The sequence below is a fragment of the Pantherophis guttatus genome, chromosome 4 (genome assembly GCF_059756535.1).
Source record: "Pantherophis guttatus breed Tessera chromosome 4, ASM5975653v1, whole genome shotgun sequence".
In the NCBI taxonomy this organism is placed as follows: domain Eukaryota; kingdom Metazoa; phylum Chordata; class Lepidosauria; order Squamata; family Colubridae; genus Pantherophis; species Pantherophis guttatus.
Window position 1 is genome coordinate 36,886,028 of NC_142066.1, and position 22,610 is coordinate 36,908,637.

General features: G+C 42.6%; 1 pseudogene; it reads left to right on the forward strand.

Annotated features, from left to right (window-relative positions):
* The first annotated feature begins 17,014 nt into the window (after positions 1–17,014).
* LOC117668723 (olfactory receptor 14A16-like) lies at positions 17,015–17,933 on the forward strand (annotated as a pseudogene).
* Positions 17,934–22,610: the final 4,677 nt, after the last annotated feature.

Genomic DNA, 22,610 nt, shown 5'->3' on the forward strand with positions numbered 1-22,610 from the left:
TGGAAATCTCAATACACATAGGGACTTGTTGCAATAGATAGAGTTTCTCTTTCTCATGGATGTCGTAGTTCTAATGTCAGAGAGAGGAATGCATGGAATTGATGAGCAACCACCAAACTTTCTATAAGAAGCCTTAGATTGGAATGAAGCAAGAAACAAAGCCTATGAGATGAAAGTAACTTAATTGACTGCCTGGACAAGTTGGTGCAATTTTCTTGGCAAGATTTTTCAGAGATGACTTGCCGTAGTCTCGTTGGAGGACTGAGAATGACTGGCCCAATGGTACCAAACTAGTTTTGTTCTTAAGGTGGGACTAGAACTCCCAGTTTCCCAGTTTCTAGCCTGATGCCTTAATCACTATCACCAATTGGCTCTCTAAATGCTTTAAATAAACATCCTCAAATCAGGACTAGTAGGTCAGGAGTAGAAAAAAATATTTGAACACTAAATTGCAGCATAAGGAAAAGTCATAACTCTTGACTGTTATATAGCCCTCTGAATGTGATGATATGTTTATAACTATTCTCTCATTGATGAGCTTCCTGGGGAATCTTTGCTTTTACATATGTCCACTTTCACTACTTGCCCACCATATCAGTACAGCAACATTATCTATGACTGAGCTAAGAACATCAAGATGTGAAAGCAAGTCAACCTGATGAATCCATACAATACATGAGAAAAGAGAGTATTTCAAAACATGGAAAAACAAAAGGTATATGAATCTTTCAGTCTTATTTGGTAAAATATCAGTCCTTTAATTAGTTAATTTGGAAAAAAGAAGTTCAAACAAATCATAGAGACCACAGTTTAAGGAATTATCTAACAGGATTGGAGAATTGTCCATTCATTTTCCAAGATTATGTATGTAATTCTTCCTTTAATGCTAATTCTGTAAGCAGCAGAACAAATAATACTTTTATTAAAAATGATCAAGATCCAACTTCAATTTTTTTGTATCTTAAATGTATTTATTTATTTATTTAGAGGACTTAAACAACTGCCTATTGTGTATATAATGATTGTCACAAGGATACATAAAAACAAGGATAAAAACAGAATTCTTCCCCCCATGGTTAGTCCATCATAACATGTACTATGGTGCAGGTATGCTACAGGATGGCATGTACTACAAGCACCACTGGTTTCCTAAAAGTGGCATAATGAGATAACAATAGCAATAGTACTTAGACTTATATACCACTTCATAGTGCTTTACAGCCCTCTCTAAGGAGTTTACAGAGTCAGTATATTGCCCCCAACAATCTGGGTCCTTGTTTACCAACCATGGAAGGCTGAGTCAACCTTGAGCCTGGTAAGATTCAATCTGTCAAATTGCAGGCAGTCAGCAGTCAGCAGAGGTAGCCTGCACTCTAATCACTGCACTACTGCGATATTATTGAAGCCCCGGCCCTTTTTGCATGCATGCTGTGCAAATTAAAAAAGAACAGGCTTTTGGTCATTGAGTGTTGCAAGATTGTCCTTCAAGAGTATTGTCTCTTCTAACTTTCACAGAAAGTGAAGCACTGCCAAATTAGATCTAAAATACAGGAATAAATCTTACACTATAGGGTTTATAGATTTCGACTGAACAGCTGTATCTTATGATTCTTGATTAATGATTTTTTTTCTTTTTATGTACACTGAGAGCATATGCACCAAAGATAAGTTCCTTGTATGTCCAATCATACTTGGCCAATAAAGAATTCTACTCTACTCTACTCTACTCTACTCTACTCTACTCTACTCTACTCTACTCTACTCTACTCTACTCTATCTATTCCATTCTACTCTATTCTATTAAACATTTATTTATTAAAACTATTACAAATCAGTTCAAACACCCTTCTTTCCAAATAAAGTATTTACCAAGTACTTGAAAGCATATACTTGCTTCTATGGGAAGGAAAATAAGGTCTAGGACAACTTAACATGGCCAACTTACCACATCCAATTTGCCACTACCAACTTGCCAACCCGCTGCAGTCAACTCACTGAGGGACAAGTTGCTATGACCAACTCACTTCAGTACAACTTACCACAGAACAAGAGTTACACTATTATTGAAGAAATTGTGGAATTAGAGATGGGAAGGCTTGGAAAAAAAAACCTGGAAAAATAGGGGGAAAAACAGGGTTTTTTTCCATTTTTTTCCAAATGGTTTTTGGGTTTGTTTTTTTGTTTTTTGTTTTTTTGCAAAAAAATTTAAAAAAAGGAGTGTGAAATATGTTCTTCAGTTGCTTCTAGAACATTACCAAGTGTTTCTTCACCAGCAGCATTTTCAAGTAAGGAAGTGTTGCAAACCACTGCTTCACAAAAATACACAATATCTTCTTTTGTAGATAAAATGACACCTGAAAATCAAGAGAAAATTGATCATTCTCTTGCAAGAGAGTGTGCTTCTGGATCAGCATTGTCAATAAACTTAAAATGCATATTGTCAGGGAACTTTTAAATTATTACAACTATCATATCATTTGCCAAGCAGATGTTTCATGAGCAAGCTTCTTTTGGAGTCAGAATATGAATATATGATGGAATCTGTACAAAGAAAAATCAATGAAACAGTATGTCATGCAGATGGATGGGGAAGGAATCATCAACTTTGTGATAACAACACCTCAACTAGTCTTATAGAATAGAATAGACTAGACTAGACTAGACTAGACTAGACTAGACTAGACTAGACTAGACTAGAATAGAATAGAATAGAATAGAATAGAATAGAATAGAATAGAATAGAATAATTGATTGGCCAAGTGTGATTGGACACACAAGGAATTTGTCTTGGTGCATATGCTCTCTGAATACATAAAAGAAAAGATACATTCGTCAAGAATTGTAAGGTACAACACTTAATGATAGTCATAGCGAAACAGTCAATATAAATGCTTTATAGAAGCATTGAAACTAGAGGGAGCAGACATATTGCAGAGTATATCAACAATGAAATATATGCAGTTTTAGAGAAAATTGAGAGTGGTGAAGTATTTGCTTTGCTGATTGACAATACAAGTAATATGAAAGCTGCATGGAAAATCATAATGAACAAGTATCCACATATTACTGCAACAGGATGTGCATCTCATGGACTAAACTTACTTTTTAGTGACTTGAACTGAATTTGAACTGAATACCCTTCAAAGGCTTTATAGAAGAGCTAAAGAAGTTATCAAATATATAAAAGCTATTCATGTTGTCACTGCAGTCTATAGGAAGAAGCAAGAAGAAGAAAAAATGCACAGAATAAAAAAGTGATACTGAAGCTCTGTAATAAAACATATTGCAGTGGAGTGGTGATCTCCTTTAAAAGTTTATTAAAAAACAAAGAAGCTCTTCAAGTAATAGTAATAAATGAGGATCTTAAAATTCCGAGAAACGTAAGGAACACTGTGCTTGATGAAGAGGTGTTTTGGGTTTAGCTGCAAAACTCCCTACAGATTTTAACAATTTTTTCAGCAATTCATGCATCTGAACCAGATACTGCACTTTTATCAGAAATTCTTAACCATCTGGCTATGATAAAAACATCTGTTTTTGAAAAACTGTAAGTGCATCTCCATTTACAATTGCTGAAGAAAGTAAAGTGGAAGATTTTATTAAAAAATGAGAAGAATTTTGATGCCATCCAATACATGCTGCGGCAAATATACTGGATCCAAGATTCAAAGGCAGTGGTGTGAGTGATGAGAACACATTTTCTGCATTTGATTGGATTACAAAACAAGCTGCTCATTTAGGACTTGATGTTGGAAAAAAAACTTTCAAATGTTGCAGAACATAGAACATCTTCAGGGATTTGGACAGGAATGCATTCTGGGATTCTGCAAAACATATCCCTCCTGCAACATGGTGGCAAGGTCTCTGCACCATACAACTTCTGATACCTCTTGCATCTTGCTTACTGAAGATTCCTGCATCTTCTGCTGCATGTGAAAGAATCTGGTCTCTGTTTGGTAATAGTCATACTAAATGAAGAAAGAAACTGACCTGTGAACGGGTAGAAAACCTTGCTTCAATCCGTGCAAACCTAAAGTTTTTAGAAGTCCATGAGAAAAATGACAAAGAGGAAGAAGAAATGGAAAATGATAACGTCATTCAGAAAATGAGTTAGAATAAACTGCATGTATATATTGTATCTTCTGTTTCTTTTCTTTTTTTAAAAGCACCACTCAAAAGGCAAACCTTCTATGGAGCTTAAATTTTGAGATAGACATTAACTTTAATTGCTACAGGTGTTTAAGGACCAAATCTAATTAATTTTTATGTTGAAAGTTGCTTGCTTTTGTTGTTGTTGTTGCTTTTGAGGGAAAGGGTGGTTACTTGTTTACTGGAAGCATAATAATTTTATATACACTGCATTTCATGCAATTTGTAAAACTACTTCACACTGAACTTTTTTCTCCCAATTTTTCCAAAGTTTTTATTATTATTTTTTCAGAAAAAAAAGGGGGGGCTGTTTTTTTTCTCATGGTTTCAAAATTTTCAAAAATTTTATATTTCTTGGAGGAATGTAATCATTAAAGAAAGAATGCAAAAGGGGGGACAAGGTGAAATGTGAATGGCAAAAATTAAAATATTTTTTAAAATTAATTTAAATATTTAAATTGAATTGTTGAATTGTCCTATAGCAAGTTGTCCCACGGTGAGGGACCATGGTGAGTTGTCCCACAGTGAGAAAGCCATGGCAAGTTGGCTGTGCTGATTTGGCTGCAGCAAGTTGCCCCATTCCAAGGAAAAGGGGCGTTGGTCCTACCTGATACGCCCCTTCTCGTTGAGTGGAGACAGCAGCCAGACGTGGGTTGTGCTCATTGGTCAGAGGATGGACTGAGCCTGGAATTCTTTTAAATCCGCCCCCTGTTGCTAGGGCTCCCAGCTTTTGTCGAAGGAAATCCAGACTCGGTGTGTGGAAAGAAAAAGACAGTCAACAATAAATCAATAATACAAATAAACATAGATGACCAGACTGAGTTCAGGGTGGGGCTGGCTGCTGTCTCCACTCAACGAGAAGGGGCGTATCAGGTAGGACCAACGCCCCTTCTCCCTTGAGGGTGGAGACAGCAGCCAGACGTGGGACATACCAAAGATCACTGTCCCAAATCACGGGCGGGAACAGTCTGGGCAGAATACCCCTCCCGGGCCTCAACACGGTGTAACACTCTCCTCCCAAAATCAGCCTCCGCCGAGGCGAACTTATCCAGTTTATAGTGTCTGATAAACGGGGAAGGAGATGACCAAGTCGCCGCTCTGCAGATCTCGTCCAAAGAGGCGTTTGAAGACCAAGCCGCCGTGGTCGCCGCACTCCTGGTAGAATGGGCTGTGACCCTGGAAGGAAGAGGCAAAGACCGAAGTTCGTATGCAGTCGCAATCGTTGTTCTGATCCAACGCCCCACCGTGGAAGAAGTAACCCGTTGACCTAAAGAAGACGGTAGAAATGAAACAAACAGTGATTCTGTTCGTCGAATAGTCGCAGTCCTCCGGATGTAGAGTTCGAGCGCCCGGCGGACATCCAAGGTGTGCAACCGGCTTTCCAGTGGGTTGGAAGGGAATGGATAGAAATCTGGAAGAACCAGTTCCTGCAAACGATGAAAAGGAGAGTTAATCTTAGTCACAAATGTAGGATCCAATCTGAGGACCACACGATCCCCATGGAAAACACATAAATCCTCCTTAGTGGAGAGCGCTGCTAGTTCGGAAATTCTGCGCGCTGAAGTGATAGCCACTAAAAAGGCTACTTTGCCGGATAACAGACGTAAACTGACAGAAGCAAGAGGTTTGTATGGTGAGTCCATAAGGGAATCCAGCACCAGGGCGAGATCCCAGGAAGGATATCGATGTAGTACGGGAGGACAGAGGTTGGTTGCCCCACGGAGAAATCGTCGGATCAGAGGCTGCTGGGACAACAAATGAACCGAATTATATGTCAAAATGGAAGAAATAGCAGCCACATGTCTCCGGAGGGTGTTTGGAGACAGCCCTTTGTCCAACCCCGACTGTAGGAAGCGCAGGACCTGTAAGATGGAAGCCTGGAGGGGGGAAAATCCCTGAGTCTTATACCAAGAAGCAAAAGCACGCCAAGTAGCGGAATAAATCCGTTGGGTAGATGACCTCCGAGATGCCTGGATGGTATGAATTATGTCAGACGGGATGAGGTCCCGCTGTAGAGTTTCCCACTCAACCGCCAAGCGGTCATCTGAAGCCACTGGGGGTCCGGATGTAGAATCGACCCTTGGCTGAGGCAATCTGGAGTACAAGGAATCCTCCAAGGCACAACACAGAGAGATGCATGAGGTCCGCAAACCACGACCTCCTTGGCCAGTGTGGAGCCACCAGGATGATCTCTGCCTGTTCCAGCAGCAGTTTCCAAATTACCCTCGGGATGAGGGGAAAAGGAGGAAAGGCGTAAAGAAGGTACTGTGGCCAAGGAGTGCGCAGGGCATCCACCGCTTCCGCTTGATTGGACGGAAAACGGGAAAAGAAGCGAGGTAACTTGTTGTTCTGGTGGGATGCAAACAGATCTATCTTCGGACTCCCGAAGCGAGCAGTTATACCCTGGAAAAGGAGAGGATGTAGGCTCCATGCTCCATGGTCTATCTGTTGGCGGCTCAACCAGTCTGCTGTCAGGTTCGAGACCCCTGAGATATGCTCCGCCTTCAAGGAGGCCAGATGTTTCTCTGCCCAAAGGCCTAGTCTTTTGGCTTCCCGCATCAGTGAAAGGGACCTGGTGCCCCCTTGGCGATTGACATGTGCCTTGGCAGAGGTGTTGTCGGTGAGGATCAACACGTGCTCGCCGGAAACCAGAAGATGGAATGATCGAAGCGCCAGGTAAATTGCTCGCAGCTCCAGCCAATTGATGCTGCGGGTAGTTTCCACCGTGGACCACGTACCTTGCGCCATCTGATTTCTACAGTGGGCTCCCCATCCGAACATGCTGGCATCGGTGGTCACTGTTACCCACTGGGGGTCCAGGAACAGACAGCCCTTGGAGAGCGTTGGAGAGAGCCACCAGCGAAGGGAGGAGAGCACCTCCCTTGGAACTGCCACCTTGGTGAGAGAGGATCCCCTGCCCGTTCTCTGAAAAGGCAAGAGGAACCATTGGAGGTCTCTAAGGTGTAACCTGGCCCAGGGAACAATCGAGATGGCCGAGACCATCTTGCCTAGGAGTTTTGAAAGAAATAAAGGGGAAGCCCTCCTATCTTTCAGGACCTTAGTTACCATGGATCTCAACCCGGCCTGACGATCCGGGGAGAGAAAAACTCTCCCCTGCTCCGAATCAATAATGGCACCCAAATGCAGTATCCTAGTCGAGGGAGTTAGGTGGCTTTTCTCCACATTAACAGAGAAGCCGTGCGACGCCAGTGTCTGAATTGTAAGACGGAGATCAGACATGGCCTGCTGATATGAAGATGACATAAGGAGGATGTCATCCAGGTAACACTGGAGACGAACGGCCTGAAGCCTGAGGTGAGCCGCCAAGGCCGCCAAAATTTTTGTGAAGCTACGGGGAGCAGAGGAAAGGCCAAAGGGCAAGGCCGTGTACTGGTAGTGAACCCCAGCATAACAAAAACGGAGGAACTTCCTATGGGAAGGGCGAATGGGGATATGGAGGTAAGCCTCCGTGAGGTCTATTGAGCAGAGGAGATCGCCCCTCCGAACACCGTCTAGGATTGAACGTAAGGATTGCATTTTGAACCTTCTATAGATTACAAACCGGTTCAAACGTTTAAGGTCCAGAATGGGTCTCCACCCACCCGATGATTTAGGGACCAGGAAGACCCGAGAATAAAACCCCTGTCCCGCCTGATCACAAGGCACATGTTGGATGGCATTGATGGCCAGCAGATGACTGATAGCCGCCTCCATGAGAGATCTACGCTCGGCTATGTGGGACAGGGGGCAGCGAAGGAAGGACAAAGGGGGGGTGGAAACGAATTCGATGGCCAATCCCGATGAAATGGAGGCCAGGACCCAGCAATCCGAAGTAGTATCCTCCCAAGCTTTGGTGAAGAGGCCCAATCTTCCACCAATGGGAGGACCGCATGGACGACTAACGACGGCGACGGATGGAGCGACCCCCTCCCCCTCGAAAGGGCTGCCGGGAACCGAAACCCCTCCCCCTGGGAGGTCTGTCTTGGAAATTCCTCTGTCTAGGGCCTAAATACCCCATATGGAAGTTACCCATGGAACGGGAGGAGCCCAAACCGCCCTCCGAAGATCTCATCGGGGGGCGAGGACCATAAGGAAGAAAACGGGGTTCCCCTCGTCGAAAAACAGCAGGTAAGATCTTTCGTTTGTCCTTGGTTTCGATAAGAAACTTGTCCAAGGCATCACCGAACAACTTCGTGCCCGAAAAGGGGACAGAGGCTAGGCGCCACTTGTGTCTGGCATCCGCCTGCCAGTGACGAAGCCAGACCAAGCGACGAGCCGCAACAGCGGAGGCCATGGATTTTGCCGCAAACCGCGTAGCGTTCAAGGTGGCGTCCGCGGAAAATTGCACCGCAGCAACAATCTTGTTGAGGTCTTGCTTCAACCTTGAGTCCTCCGAAGCCATCTTGTCTTGCAGCTGGCGAAGCCAGAGAAGCGTGGCTCGATTGAAGAAGGAGGCCGTGGCTGCCGATTTAATGGCCCATGCTGCCCCTAGGTGAGCCCTCTGCAGGACCTGCTCAGCCCTGCGTTCCTCCGGCCTTAGACCTTCCTCCGGATCCCCTGGCAGAGATGACGCCGAAAGTAAAGCTGCCACAGGGGCGTCAAAAGTAGGTGTCTGCAGCAGGGAATCAAGGTCTGGGGACACAACAAAATTCTTTTTGTCCGTGGAGGACGGTATCGGTACCGAAGATGGGGCGGACCATTGCTTGTGTATGACCTCTAAAAAGAGAGGAGGGGTTGGGATCGTTGTTATCGATTTAGGTTGTTCCGCAAACAACGGGTTCAAGGAACCTGCCGTAGTTGCAGGTTCTGGAGTGGGAGATGGACCCAGCTGGGCTGCATTTACCGCTTTAAATAATAGCGACTTAAAAAGGGCCTGGGGAAACAGACCAGTAAATGCAGGTTGATCTGCGGGCAACCCCTCATCCTCAGATAACTCTGGTTCAGGAGCTTCAGTGTCAGCCTGGATGACATGATCGCTGACACAGGAAATTGCTGGGGAATCTGAACCCGCCAGAGAAATTGCATCTTCCATATTAAAATCCTCCATAGGCTCCTCAGATACAGAAGGCGCAGGCTGGAGGGGAGTTGGTGTCTTAGCAGGAAAACCACGCTCTGCCAAGGATTGCTGCACCGCCACAGTGATCATGCGCTGAATATCCTCAGGTCGCCAAGAAACCTGAGTTTGACCAGGAGCCGGACTGACCTCAGTAGAGGTTCAGTCCGGGACAGAAAGGGGAGAGGGTTGGAGTCCCGAAGGGACGGGAGCGTTAGACTCCACAGTAGAAACCCTACCCCTGGCAGAAGAGGACCCCCATACATCAGCTGATTCAGCTGACAACTGATAATCCTGAAGAGACACCTGATCAGAAGACACAGAAGCTGCGTGTCCAGGGACATTAGAGTTAGCCCTGAGTCTCTTGGGATGAGCCAGGTCAAGGTTAGGAGCTGCTCTATCTTGGTTCCTGCCAGAGTTATCATGACCTATCTGTGAGGTGGGAGCCTTGGCAGAACGTTTTGCGCCTGTGCGGGAAGGGCTCAGTAGAGGTCCCTCATTATGCCCCTGGGTCTGCACCTCCCTGCTTGAGGCCACTGACTGGGCTTGAACTGTGGCCTTTTGGCCATGTTTTGATTTAGATATTGATTTAGGCATGATAAGCCTTGATGACCAGTATAAGATAGTGGCAGGGAGGAAATTTGGCTAGTACCCAAATATCGTACAATTAATGGAATCAAGAAAGACCCAGCAGCCTAAGAGCCCCCAATTAGCCTCAGATAGGCACTGCTGTTAGAAAGGAGAGACTCCGTCAGAAGGACAGGGGACTCTCAGCAGAGAGGCTAGGGCCGTTTTAGGGTGCCACAAAATGGCGCGGGCGCGAAGTCAGACAGGAGCGCTAAGAGCTCTCTTATGTTGGGGGCTGCAACGCCACACAGCAGAGCCTAATTCGCCTGAAAAGCACAGGTCTCTGCCTAGAAGGGCGAGCGCTCACAGGCAGCATGCTCCTCCGAAGCGCCGGCGAAAGCGCTAGTCAGCTGAAGGCAATTAACGCCGGGCGCAGAAAAAAAAAAGGAACAGGCAAAGCAGGCAGAAGGCGGGGAGCGCGATGCTCCACTAGCACAAGGCAATCACACCGCTCTGGATGGCTTACTAAGAAGCCAGGTGCCGAATTAGAGGCAGAGGCTATCCAAGCCGCTAACAAGACCTCCGGCACTATCGGGTAAGTAAGAGCCGGGAGAATTATGCAGCCGACAAGCGGCGAAGCTCAGAGAGCGCAAGGCCCCAAACTAAAGGCAGCAACAGCAGCGAGACCACGAGGGACAAAATGGCTGCCAGCCCGAAAAAAAAAAGGGAGGGTAGGCTCCACTGAGCGGCCTGAGGCGAACGGCTACACCAGAAGGTGATAGCCAGTGGGACCACCCTCCCCAGGGGAGCGCTAAACTCCACTGACCAGGTTAAAACACTGACCTTCTAATGAAGATGACAAAGGGGAGGAATGGAGGCAAGGAGAAATAAACTGCAGGGATTCAAGGAATCCCTTGCTAGGGAAGGTTCCAAATCAGATTAGAATAGAATTGTCAAACCGTCCAATGTCAACCAAATAATCCAGCAGAAGAAATTAGCTCTAATACACAAGACTACTAGAGCTCCAATCCACACAACTGTCCAGTCTGATGACTGAGCAAAAAGCTGGGAGCCCTAGCAAGGGGGCGGATTTAAAAGAATTCCAGGCTCAGTCCATCCTCTGACCAATGAGCACAACCCACGTCTGGCTGCTGTCTCCACCCTCAAGGGAGAATATAATGTTTATCATAGGTATATGAACCCAAATTACCTATAGATATGTTGTGACATTTATGATTTTTTTCAGAGAGAGTTATTTCAAATTACTAATGCACTAATTTCTCTTGGGCTATACATTATTTATCTATACTAGGTGCTGTGGTATTACAGACATACTTATAAAATATAATTCAACAGGATGAAAAAGTATTGTGTTCTCATCCAACTCAAACTCAGAAAAGCATGGATTTCTAGGACCTGCATTCTAGGCTGTGTAACCTTTCTTTAATGATACCTTAGTGAAGGCACCATTAAAATGAATTAAGATGTTGCCTTGAGAGGTAATTTATCTCTTTTCTATATGTCATACTTTTTCTCTGTGTGTATCAATTCTTTCATCCTTCATTATACTTTATTGTAGAAGTGAAAGCCATGATATAGCACAAAAGAAATATTGTCTTAACAGTGTCCACATAATTTAGGGGAAAAAAACTTAATTCCTATTAAATTTGAGATTCAATCTCCTAGAGATAAGAAAAAGTATTTTAGCATTAACATAAATTTTGGGGTAGACATGGTTTTGAATATGCTATTCAATTCGTTAAATAATATATTAAATTGTGTAAGATTAAAACAATATAGTTCCCTAAGATCAAGTAACTTCCAGATGTCTTGATTTCATGGCTATGTTTGTTGGTTTGCTTGTTTACTTATTTACTTAATATGGTCACCCCTCTTATGTATATAATTCTGGGTTGCTAAAAACAACCAAAGCTAGAAATAATATAAATAACATAGAATTAGTGCAGGGAAAGCACCTCAGAGGGAGACCACAGCTGCAATATAAGGATATCTGCAAGAGGGACCTAAAGGCCCTGGGAATGGACATTAACAATTGGGAAACCTTGACCTCTGATCGTTCAGCTTGGAGGCTAAAGACGCAACATGACCATCTCCAATTCGAAGAGACAATTGTTCAGCAGGCTGAGGCAAAAAGGCAGTCCTGGAACCAGCGAAATCTGGGGGCTGAGCAGCGGACATAATGTATCAGCCCTCAGTGTGGAAGGGATTGCCACTCTCGAATTGGCCTTTTTAGTCACACTAAATGCTGTTTTAGGACCTCTTTCAAGAGCACAATACCATAGTCTTTTGAGACTGAAGGTTGCCAATGTAAAAAAAAAAAAATGTAAAAAACCCCCCATAGAATAGCAGTTGAGAATACTCATAGCATTCCAATTTCAATAAAACCAAGAAACAGATTCACCCATTCTTCTCTATTTGTGATGGCAAACCAGATTTTTAATGTCTTGTGATAGACCAGAAATAGCTTATTTTTATTTTATTTATTTATTTATTATTAGCTGTACCTGGCCACGCATTGCTGTGGCCCAGTCTGGTGCTTCTGCTGGGCTAAAAGAGCGAGGCTGAAGTTCCAAACTTTCCATGAACATTTGGTGGGTGTGGCCAACTCAACGTCACTCACTTTCATCAGTCACATGACAGCCCCCAAGCCATGCCTACCCAGCTGGTGATTAGGGCAGAGAACCGGTTGCTAAAAAAATAATGGGAACCACAAAATCCTCCCTCTCTGTCTCCCCCTCTCTCTTTGTATCTCTCTATGTATCTCTCTCTCTCTCACGTCTGTATCTCTCTATGTTTCTCTCTCCCCCTCTCTGTATCTCTCTGTGTCTCTCTCTCCCCCTCTCTCTGTATCTCCCTATGTCTCTCTCTCCCCCTCTGTATCTCTCTATGTCTCTCTCCCCCTCTCTCTGTATCTGTCTCTCTCTCCCCCCTCTCTCTGTATCTCTCTCTGTCTCCCTCTCTCCCCCCTCTGTATCTCTCTCTGTCTCTCTCTCTCTCTCTCCCACCCTTTCTCTCTGTATCTCTCTGTGTGTGTGTCTCTCTCCCCCCCAGTCTCTCTGTATTTCTCTATGTCTCTCTCTCCCTCTCTCTCTGTTTATCTCTGTCTCTGGCCCGGCCTCTTCTGCATCCCCCACCATCGCCCTTACCTTTTCAGGCCAGGCCTTCACAGCTCTCTGCACTGCAGCAGAAACTCAGGGCCCCCCTCTGTCCTCCCTACACAGATGTTCTCTGGGGGTTCGATGGGGAGATGCATAGCAGGGAAGGGAAGGAAAGGGAGGGAGGAAGGGGGTGCGGTGGGGATTCGAGGCTGGTTTGGGGCTTCCTGCCTGAAGGAAGAAAGCGGCAAAGCCAGGAGCCATGCACACCCCACTGGACCCCTGCTGCGCAATTCTCCTCCCCCGCCTGCCAAGGGCAGGGGAATGATTAAATCCCCCGCTCTTCCAGGTGAAACGAAGGAAGGCCAGCCATCCTCCCTCCTGCCCGTTTCCACCCCCGAAGCCTCCCCGGGGCCCCTTTTCTGCCAGAGGCTGCAATTTTCAAAAGGCTCCGTGAACTGCCAGAGCGCCCACCTGGGAATCAAAGGTGGTGCTGGTCAAAGGTGACCCCGAGGCTCCAGTTGCCTCCATCTCCAGCTCACTGACCAGATTCTCATAGCGCCAGTTAACGGCTGGTCTTTCTGACCTTGGGGCCCATGGTAAGGCAGGGCCAGGTGCGATTCAGGCCAGGCAAGGGACGGAGGGTTCCCACTCGGCAGATCCAGGCATCCTTGTTGCCAGGTGTTCTTTGGAGGTAGCCCCGACAGCAGCTGGCGAGGGTGATGGGCAGCAGCAGTGGGCAAGGTTAGTTTGTGGGGTGGCCGGGGGAGGGGGAGGTCAGAACCAGGCTCAGGTGGGCCCCGCCCAACCCTAGAAATGCCGGCTGCAAGGGCTTCCTGGTGGGGAGCTGGCTGCCTACCTGCCAAGCCTGGTGGCAGGATATGGCCCTCAGACGTCTCTGCCTTCCAAATGCGCAGTTTCTTGGAAGCAATATGGAGAGTCTAAATATAAGGAGCAGAAATCTGTTGAGTGTAATCAGGGCTGGGAGGCTGCCATGTTGGTTTTATGTCCAGCAGATGGCACTGTTTTTCAATGTTTGTCAATGTTTGTCAATGTCTTTCAATGTTTTCCAATGTTTTTCATATTTTTACCTGTCACAGGTGTGACATGCATATAATATAGGTATATAAAAACACATCCGTAGTCGAATGCAACGTTGTGTCAAAATTTGAAAGCAATCGGTGAAGAACTTTCAGAGATGTATGGTTATGTTCAAACGGACATTTACATTTTTATTTATATAGACTAGCTGTACCCGGCCACGCATTGCTGTGACCCAATCTGATGGTTCCGCTGGGCTAAAAGAGTGAAGCTGAAGTTCCAAAGTCTCCACAAACATTTGGTGGGCATGGCCAACTCAATGACATTCACTTTCATCAGTCACATGACAGCCCCCGAGCCACGCCTACCCAGCTGGTAATTAGGGCAGAAAACCAGTTGCTAAAAAGCAATGGGAACCACAAAATCCTCCCTCTCTGTCTCCCCCTCTCTCTTTGTATTTCTCTATGTCTCTGTCTCTCCCCATCTGTATCTCTCTCTGTCTCTCTCTCCCCCCGTATCTCTCTATGTCTCTCTTTCCCCCCCCCTCTGTATCACTCTATGTCTCTCTCTCCCCCCTCTCTCTGTATCTCTCTCTGTCTCCCTCTCTCTCCCACCCTCTCTCTCTGTATCTCTGTATGTGTCTCTCCTCCCCCACCGTCTCTCTGTATTTCTCTATGTCTCTCTCCCTCTCTCTCTGTTTATCTCTGTCTCTGGCCCAGCCTCTTCTGTATCCCCGGCAATTGCCCTTACCTTTTCAGGCCAGGCCTTCGCAGCTCTCCGCACCACAGTAGAAACTCGTCCCCCCCATCCTCCCTACATAGATGTTCTCTGGGGGCTTGACGGGGAGACACATAGCAGGGAAGGGAAGGGAGGGAGGGGGTGTGGCGGGGGTTCGAGGCTGGTTTGGGGCTTCCCACCCAAAGGAAGAAAGTGGCAAAGCCAGGAGCCATGCACACCCCACTGGACCCCTGCTGCGCAGTTCTCCTCCTCTGCCTGCCAAGGGCAGGGGAATGATTAAATTTCCTGCTCTTCCAGCCAAAATGAAGGAGGCCCGGCTATCCTCCCTCCTGCCCGTTTCCACCCCTCAAAGCCTCCCTGGAGCCCCTTTTCTGCCAGAGGCCAAAATTTTTGTGTAGGCTCTGTGAACTGCCAGAGTGCCCACCTGGGAATCAAAGGCAGTGCTGGTCAAAGGTGACTCCGAGGCTCCAGTTGCTTCCATCTCCTGCTCACTGACTGGATTCGCATAACACCGATTAGCGGCTGGTCTTTCTGACCTCGGGGCCCATGGTAGTACTGGGCCAGGCACAATTCGGGCCAGGCGAGGGATGGAGGGTTCCTGCTCGGTGGACCCAGTCATCCTCATTGCCAGGTGTTCTTTGGAGGGAGCCCTGAGAGCGGCTGGCGAGGGGGATGGGCAGCAGCGGTGGGCGGGGCTAGTTCGTGGAACGGCTGGGGGAGGGGGAGGTCAGAGACACGCTTGGGTGGGCCCCACCCAACCCTGGAAGTGCCAGCTGTGAGGGCTTCCTGGTGGGGAACCGGCTGCCTATCTGCCGAGCCTGGTGGCAGGATATGGCCTCAGACGTCTCTGCCTTCCAAATGCGCAGTTTCTTAGAAGCAATATAGAGAGTCTAAGTATAAGGAGCAGAAATCTGTTGAGCATAATCAGGGCTGGGAGGCTGCCATGTTGGTTTTACGTCCAGCAGATGGCGCTGTTTTTCAATGTTTGTCAATGTTTGTCAATGTCTTTCAATGTTTTCCAATGTTTTTCATATTTTTACCTGTCACAGGTGTGACATGTATATAATTTAGGTATATAGAAACACGCTCATAGTCGAATGCAACATTGTGTCAAAATTTGAAAGCAATTGGTGAAGAACTTTTGGAGATGTGCAGTTATGTACAAATGGACATTTACATTTTTATTTATATAGATTTGTCAAATACATAAGATAACAGATATAAGTATAAACATGATTATGAATACAGGATAAGGATACGAATAAATGGGGACAGTAGGATAGGGATGGTAGGCACGTTGGTGGGCTTATGCATGCCCCTTACAGACCTCTTAGGAATGGGGTGAGGTCATATGAAACAAAACTACTACTTTCTTTCCCTATGAATTTTCTAGTCTAGTTCAGAATCTGAAAAATTCTGGAAGATCTCCAACATAGCCTAAGTAAAGTAAAATTCCTCCCCTCACATTTAACAATACACATTCTAATTAGTAGGGATTCTCTATTTGGTAGATGGGACCTTTAGATTGGTGTGATGCTGTAAAGCAGTTGAGATTCGACCTAGAACTAAGATACTTCCTGACAGAACAATTAATCAGTGGAACAGCTTGCCTTTAGCTCCCAAGTTGTGGGAGCTCCAACACCAAAGGTCCTCAAGAAGAGGTGGAAAAAACCTTTGTCTGGAATGGTATAGGGTGTCCTGCTTGAGCAGGAGTTGGACTAAAAAACCTCCATCATACCTTCCAACCTTATTATTTTATGTTCTTAGCTATGTTTATCTTCCAAGCTCAGAGATGTTCTGATTAACCAGAAGTACAGTTAACCAGAAACCATTCACTGAGTTACTTTATTTTCTCTGGATCCACACCAAAAGGTACCATAGCTACTCAAAACCATAACAGTTTTCATTTACCAACTATCGCAAAAGGTAATACTTCATTGAAATCACTTTTCTGTTATTATTTTGGATGGAGAGGCGTCATTTAGGAATTAGAAACTGTTTTGAGTTAAATTATTCCTAAAATATCTTTATAGATTGAATTGACCTTGATTGGGAGATAGAGTAACGCTTGATATTTCTTCTCTAGCAAGAAAACGCCTTAACGAGTCTCTTTAATTTAATTTAAGAACCCAAATTAATATGTCAACATATCTAACCAGCACCATCCACATGATTTAATAGTCTTATTATGATAAAAATGTATGATCAAACTGTTTGCAAATATTTACATTTTTATTCCAATATTAATTAAAAGTCCCATTACTATTCATGATACAAAGTTTATTGCTTTATGAGTTAAATAATTTGTATTCTTTCTACAGAAATGCAGTAAACAGTCTCCAGGAAGAAAATGTCTAATGTAAGTGACATCAATGTTTTTCTTCTCCTGGATTTTTCTCAGCAGTTTGAACAAAATGTACTATTTTTCTTTCTTTTTTTTCCTAGTGATCTACTTAGCAGCTTTGATTGCAAATTTTCTTATTAGCTCAACAGTGTCCTTCCATCATCAACTCCATACACCCATGTACTTTTTCTTAATTAATTTATCAGTTATGGGTCTTGGGTCTATTTCTGTCATTATTCCCAAAGCCATGATAAATGCTTTTTTGAATTCCAGGGAAATTTCCTACTATGGGTGCATCACACAAGAATTTCCTTTATTCTTCTTCATATTATCAGATTTTTTCCTACTCACGGCCATGGCATATAATAGATACATTGCTATCTGTGATCCCTTACACTATGAAAGCATAATGGACACAAAAACTTATCTTCAGCTGGCAGCCATTGCATGGATAGCTGGTCTTTTTTCAGCCTGGCATACTTGTAGCACCTTTGCAATTAACTGTTGTTCCAATGTTCTCAACCAGTTCTTCTGTGAAATCCCACAACTTCTGAAAGTATCCTGTGATAATGCATATCTTATTGAAGTTGAAGTTATTGTATTCAGTGCATGTATTTTTCTGGGTTGCTTTGGTTTCATAATTATTTCATATGTGCAGATTTTCAAATCTGTGCTTACAATTCCTACTTCACAAGGACGAAATAAGGCCTTCTCAACTTTTCCCCATCTTATTGTTGTTTCCTTGTTAATAAGCACTGGAAGTATTGTTTACTTAACGCTTACTTTGGACTCTCCTTCAGATGTTGATGTTGTAATTGCTGTATTATATTCTGTGATTCCTCCTTTAATGAATCCGATTATCTACACTATGAGGAACAGAGAGATTAAAATTGCATTGTGGAAAATGTTTAAATGTGAAATTTGATATTTATAAATATGATACTTATGCATGGAAACAAATCATATTCTCAAATGGTATAATGAAATCAGACACAATGCCATTTACGTTATATTACAATCTAAGGAGAATTTTAATAAAGCAATGTACTATTGGTACATATCACCAGAGAACCTGAAAATGTAAATTACTAGAAGGGAGACTTTATTGTATTTGGTGGACATATAAAAAGTTCTGTATGCAAAGATATATGCTGATTCAGTGGATTGTAAATATAAATATACAATTTAAATGAGAAGTCTTTGTTTTGTGATTAATGGAAACATGTCATAGAACTTTATTTTTATATATGATAACTGCAGCAAGATTATTGTATGCACAAAGATGCATCACAACACACAACACATAATGGAGGAATGGCTGGTGAAGATGATGGAACTTGCTGGTATGGCTATATTGAACTCTTTGATCAGATGATACGTACATATATTACAGCTAGGAAATGCATTATAGACTTTTTGCGTGAAACATACTAGTCACAAATGGGAAATTCAACTCCTTTGCTGTGAACTTTATTTAGGCACTTGTCTCTGCTTTATATCCCAACAGCTAACAAATAATCACAGGCCCTCAGATTTATTCTATTTGTAGCAGCTATTCTCAGACAAGAAAATTTTTAAAAACATTTAGTTATACTATCGAACTGAACAGTAGAGTTACAGTATAGCTTGATGAATTAATACCTGAATATATGTTTGTACTTTATTGTATATGTGATGACTTCTTCTTCTTCTTGTGCCATGTCCATCATCAGACGTTGGTGATCATGTTGGCAATCCTATTTTTTGTCAACAGCCATATGAAAAAGTGCTGTTGAGTTTTGGATGTGATGACTTATGCCCTTTTATTAGTTATTATATTATATATGTATCTTGAGATGTATCTATGATCATAATATATATAGTTGATATATTTATGGTATACTTGATTGGACAAATTAAAATAGTGTTCAACTATAATGCTTATCTATATAATTTGATTTAGATTTAACTGTATAAACAATTGCACTACATTATTATTAATTAGAAAACAAATAGATTTTAATTTATTTTTTCCATTTTAAAGACATTAAAATATATTTTAATTTTGAGGAGAAAATGGAAATGTTACATTTAACCAAATATATACTGTATACACCCAAATACTGTATACACCCAAATATATATAAAGATGCTATGGGGATGACCAAGGAAAGGAAAGTATATAATATAGTAAATAAATTATGGGAAATATATTATGGGAAATATACTAGACGTCTAAAAGAAAAAGAATATGTTCCAGACTCCTCCAAAATTTTAATTCCTGAAACCATCATATGTAAATGTCAAGGTTCTGACTAATGAACCCAACCAATTCAGCACTCCGAGACTTTCAGCTTTCTCAAAGAATTGTATTATTGAGTACATCATTTTGACACAGATGAAAACAAAACCAGCTGTAAATATTTCCCATGGTTTCAGTATAATTAAAGAATAGATAATTCTCTCTGTCATGGTTACAGATCACATTGTCCACTTAGGTTTTCTGGCATCTCCTTGGCAAGTCCCCTCAGTTTCTGGCCAGCACCTGTTGAGATGACCTTAGTTCCCATGGGATGGTCTGTCATTGTTGTCTAGTCTGACATTTCAGACTTCCCCCTCCCACACTGTGTTGACATTATAATTCCGACTACTGTGGCCTGTGTTCTGGACTTGGATGGTAAAGTGTTCTCCTAGATTCTAGAACCCAGCTCAACATTGAGTCAAGAAAACTGTTTAGCTAAGATTTAAGGAAGCTGCCTACTGAAGTGACTGAGATTTAACATCAAGGAAACATTAAATTAAACCTGAACATCCAGCTCATTGAAGGAAGCTGGCATTTGTCAACCCACTTCATGGTCCATTGTTCAGTTCCCTTTTCTATTTTTTCTTCTCAATGGAACTATAGCATATATCATCATCACCACCACCACCACCACCATCATTATCATTGTCATCATTATCCTTATCATATACAATATAATTTGAACCATTATAAAGAAATATAAAACAAACAATTTACACTAGACTTGCATTCAGAAGGTCATGGAGGAAATGGATTATCAGAAACTTTTTCAGATGATAGTACATTACTATGGCAGCTTTGGTCATATTTGTCAATGACTTGTGGCAAGCCTGGGATGGGGTAATGCTTGATTTCTTAGCAGCCTTCTTTACCATTGACATTAAACCAATTTAGGGGATTGGGAATGCAAGGAGAATTATTGTGCAATGATTTTTCCCTTCCTCCAGACCTGGTTCCAAATAGTGTAGGTAAGAGGAAAATAGTTGACTAGTTGTTCCCATTTTTATACTAGGAGGCCTTGTTCATGGGCATAAACATACCTTATACTGTCATACTTTAGACACTTTCTGGTTGCAACCTGCTCTACATGAAATTGCCTTTGAGGACCATTCATAAGCTTCAATTGACCCAGAATACAATGGTACAGGTAATTATGTGTGCAGTTCATTCCACCCATGTTGCAATACAACTGTATAAGCTGTACAAGCTGTTTTCACTTTTAAAGACCTACATGATATAATACCAAGTTACTTGCAGGACTACCTTCTCTCCTCCTCCTCCTCCCAAAAAATAAACATCTGCTAATGTCATACAATCCCACAAGGAAGAAATTCTCCAGATTCCCTTTTTTAAATCCTGCAATTGCATGCATCTTTTATTTAATGTTTATTCAAGTATTTCACATGGCCATCAAGGTAGGAGCCCTTTGAATTTCAGCACTGGAGGCTGTTCCTTATATAAGATGCTGCTATGGAGAAGGCCCACTTCTTGGGTCTGCCAGATAAAATTATTTAAAAGAGGGCTACCAGCACTCACTCTATCTAATATGGAATGGTGAGCATGTATCCTCTGGAGTTTGAAGGGAATAACAAGCATTTGGAAGGAACCTCGGAGTCAGTACACTTTCTGCAACAGTAATGTAATATGGGTAAACTGTGGGATACTTAGAACTGCCCTTCCAAGCTGTCCCCTTTTCAGATATGTTAAGTTTAAAAGCAGGTGACCATACAATATGTAGCTATTTTATAAATTAAATTTTATGCAATATATGTCCTTCACTCATGTCCATAACTGGAACAGGCACTCTTATTGGCAAAGGATGCAATATTACATATTGATTGCTGGCTTGTTTTGCTTCAGCCAACAAGGGAACAAAAACACCAAAACACCTCCCCATCAGTAATCAACACCCAGATGAGGATAGATTAACTCCAAGAGTAACATCAGACCAACATCCAAGAAGTAAACAATACCCCAATCAAGGAACTGCCAAACAAGCTAATAGTGAAAAGTCCACAAAAGAACCTCCAAGACCATTCCAACCAACACTATCAGACAAATCATTAGAATATAAATGAGTATATACATTTGATAATGTTACCTAGTATGGATTGTTTCTACAAGGAAACAATCAAGCTCAAAGAGCATCAAGGATTCTCTAGTGATTATAAAACAAATTGAACTATGATGTCCAGGGAAAAAGTCATTTAACATAATTAGAAAAGAAACTTAGAAAATCCTCTCAAATAAATATTCTTCTACTGATCTTCGTGTCTGAAAGAAGAAACAAATCCCTTTACCATGACAGGCTTGGATATAACATTTTCTTGAGAATGGAACACAGATAAAAACAATAGATAAGGTTATGCATGTTACAGAATTAATTAACTTTCAAGAGAGAAAGTTAATTCCAGTCCAGTAAGTATGAAGTCTTTGTCTACATTTTGAAATATATTAAAGTTGTAAATGTCTGTTGGACCATTTTTTAAAAAATGTCAATCTAATTTTATATGTGAATTATCTAATCAAGCAGTTAATCAATTATGCTTGACCATAAGCAGAATCTAAAGCAAACAATCCTTTGAAAAAAAGGAAGAGGAATTAATCTTGCAGAACTGCATAGGTGAAACAGATTTCTCAAAGGTATTTAATTTTTTCTCACATTAATTAAAAAAGCTTTACATATGTAGGAACTTGGTTTGTTTAAGGGATGCCCAAAACTTCTAACTTGATTTTGCTCATTTTGAATTAAAGTTTGGAGCAACCTAAGCTTACAAGAGGTTCAGCTTGATAATAAGAGAGTATAAGGAAAAAATTAATGTTAGTGATACTGGATGCTTTTAAAAAGTTCTTTATATTACTTCCTGATGCACTAAGTATATAAGAATAATGAAATAGGTTAAAAAAAATGTGATCTGTTAATGTAAAGAATTGGCCTAAGCAAAATGATTAGCAGGTACATCAACTGATATCACTGAGAAGTTTTAATATCTAGACACATTTTTCTCCCAGAGAACCTAATTGTGTTTGTTCCACTTAAGTCTTGTGTCACTGTGGGATGGAGAGAGAGTGTGTGTGTGTATTTAGAAGAGATGAATGAAGTATGAAGACAACCAGTTTGGCTTGTAGGTTAAGGCACTAGGCTATAACATGGAAGGCTGTAAATTCTAGTCCTACTTAGATATGAAAGCTGGTTGGATGGGGTAGTCTCCCTCCCTCCCTCCCCCTCCCCCTCCCCCTCCCTGTCTCTCTCCCTCTGCTTCACAGGGCTGTTTCTGTGGAGAAAATAGGAGAAGGAAAGTATGCATTGAATTATTTATT